The following is a 2,832-nucleotide window of genomic DNA, read 5'->3' as shown; positions in this document are numbered from 1 at the left end:
GTTTAAATAATAAGAGCTGGCTTTATGTTTTTTTATAGTTTAGTTTAATGGATGAGACAGCTAAGAATAAGTAAGTAAGACTGATCAATAGGTTCCTTATTGCCCTTAAATTGTGTGTATGCTATGCAATTTAAAGTTTACTACACTTTAAACAAACCATAGGTGTGGGAATTTGTTTACAGGTTATTTTCCAATATTATATTTTCATTCCTATTCATGTTTTTTTTTGTTAAATTATATCAGTTTGAAAGCTATAAAAATACATATTCTTTATTGATAATGACATTTAAGTTTCAAGGCTTCAGCTAAGTTAGGTTCAATGAGTACACTATACAAGTGTCTGTAAAATACTTGCATGTCACAAATATTTTTATTGAATATATTGTTAATGTTAAGTTTATTGTTTGCTGAATTGTTTAATTTTTGCCCTAAGCAAGTGTAGTGCTCATCAGGATAGATTATGTTGACAGAGTTCTCTTATCTAACATGTGTTTGTTTGTTCTATTTGAGGGAAGGCAGCTTGTCAATACCACCCACCACCATCTCTTTGGATTGACTGTCACATTATAAATCTTCCACGACTGAAAGGGCGAACGTGTTGAGGGCAAGATTCGATCCTGTGACCCTCAGATTGCTCTAACCCCCATGCCCAACATGTTGATATATATACACACACACACATTTGAAGTATAAGATTCTTTCAAACTAAAATAATTTAAATGATGTTGTGTGTACTAACCCTGAAGAAGCTGCAAAGGCAGAATGTTAGTTAAAATAAAAAGTTCCTTTATAATTATCTGGAATGTAAACGTAGTTTTTTTTCTAACCTTTTTATGAAGATGTATGAATCCCTCCAGTATGCACTACAAATTTTGAAATACAACAAACAATTTTTTATGGCAAGACCTCAGGTAAGCTTACTTAGGTGTAGCAAGCAATGTCAAAAGCATGAAAGACTTCGAGGATTTAACAAAATATCCATTACTCCACATCTCCATTTGGGACTACAAGAAGAGGACAACAATTCAGGTAAGTTGAATTTTTTCCATTATTTTTGTGTGTGTAGATTGGTAAAATGTGACTCGTTTTACTTCCCTTTTGCATGTTTAGTTAGCTAAATTATAAATTGTATTAGTTCTGTTCTGTTTTCCCAAGTCTTTATATGGCGAAATAGTGAATATTATTTCTTTTCTGTAAGTTGTAAGGATTACGATAGCAAATGCAAGCATCCGTTGATAAAAATTCATTATGTAATCATATATCATTGAATATATTTTACATTCCATACATATAACTTGTATGTTCATTCTAAGATTGTTTGCTGCTTGCATCTTGTGAAGTCATTCTGTCTGTAAGCAAAAGCTATGATATATCTCAAAGAGTTCTATACCATTTACAGTGTGTTATGTAAGTATCTGTAAGCATATATACACACACGTGTGATGAGCTGCAGCATATAAATACTTGCCGAGCTAGGTGAGATTGAGTTAACACACGTGTCTAGTTATATTACAGTCTTCACTGCTTAGCACATAAACATCACTTGTCTAGACTACATGTACTGTATTTTATGAATGTTTTATATATAAATAAACAGTTCCTGGGAATGAGAAATTTATTTGTTGAGCTGGTTGAGGCCATTGTAATATAAGATGACTTAGTGCACTGAATGGGGGAAAAGAAAGGATCATCACAGTTTAGATGGAGGAGTAAACTGTTTACATTATTCCTCTTCTGAGAAATGATTAATATATTACTTATGTTCTGTGTGTTTAGACTGAGAAGTGAAACATTTGATTTTTTTTTTTTAATTAAACAAAACATCCAGTACCTTCTAAAAATACACATGCAGTTAAACAAATGTTTTTATTTGGCAGGACATTAGAATGTGAACCATTGAAATATGTCAACTCGGATATCCTAAAATAAAAAGAAATGCGTGTCTAATTTTGTATTTTCACAGATATTATGACATTTATAAAAACACCTGTTTAACTTGTGTGTTTATGAAAACAATCACCAGGTGTGACTTACTCTCACACACAATCATAGTAGATAATAAATTTCAAATATGCACTTTTTAATGTATCTGTTTGTTTGTTTTGAATTTTGGACAAAGCTACACGAGGGCTATCTGCGCTAGCCATCCCTAATTTAGCAGTGTAAGACTAGAGGGAAGGCAGCTAGTCATCACCACCTACTGCCAACTCTTGGGCTACTCTTTTACCTACGAATAGTGGGATTGACCATCACATTATAACGCCCCCACGGCTGAAAGGGCAAACATGTTTGGTGGGACGGGGAATCGAACCCGCGACCCTCAGATTGCGATTCGAGTGCCCTAACCTCCTGGCCATACTGGGCCCTAATGTATCTGGAAATAAACAATTTATAAATCTAACAAGGTATGAACATCATATTTTATTAGAAACATCAAGTCAAACATTTTCATAATATCCAACTAAAATTTTACTTAGAATATACTGATTTAGGTACTTAATAACCTTACAATGTTATTTAAACATTTAATTACATTAAGTGTAATTATAACATTATTTTCAGATTACCCTGAAGGTGAAATAACTGTATTATGAAACATCTCAATCTTTTGTTAAAACTAAACGTTTTAGTCTTAATGGCTGTCTTCATCTTTATTATTAGCTACTATATTTGACATATTATGATACTGTATTACAGTTAGTGTGTTGTTGTATATATTAGGTTTAGTATAAAAAAACCTTGATAAAAGAGTTAGCACGAAGGATCACATATAAAGTGTAATAAACTTAAAATAAGACCCAAAACTCAAGCACTTTCGAATAGTTGACTATT

The sequence above is a fragment of the Limulus polyphemus genome, unplaced genomic scaffold, assembly GCF_000517525.1.
Source record: "Limulus polyphemus unplaced genomic scaffold, Limulus_polyphemus-2.1.2 Scaffold2820, whole genome shotgun sequence".
In the NCBI taxonomy this organism is placed as follows: domain Eukaryota; kingdom Metazoa; phylum Arthropoda; class Merostomata; order Xiphosura; family Limulidae; genus Limulus; species Limulus polyphemus.
The sequence above is the reverse complement of the archived record's forward strand: the minus strand, read 5'-3'. Positions refer to the sequence as shown.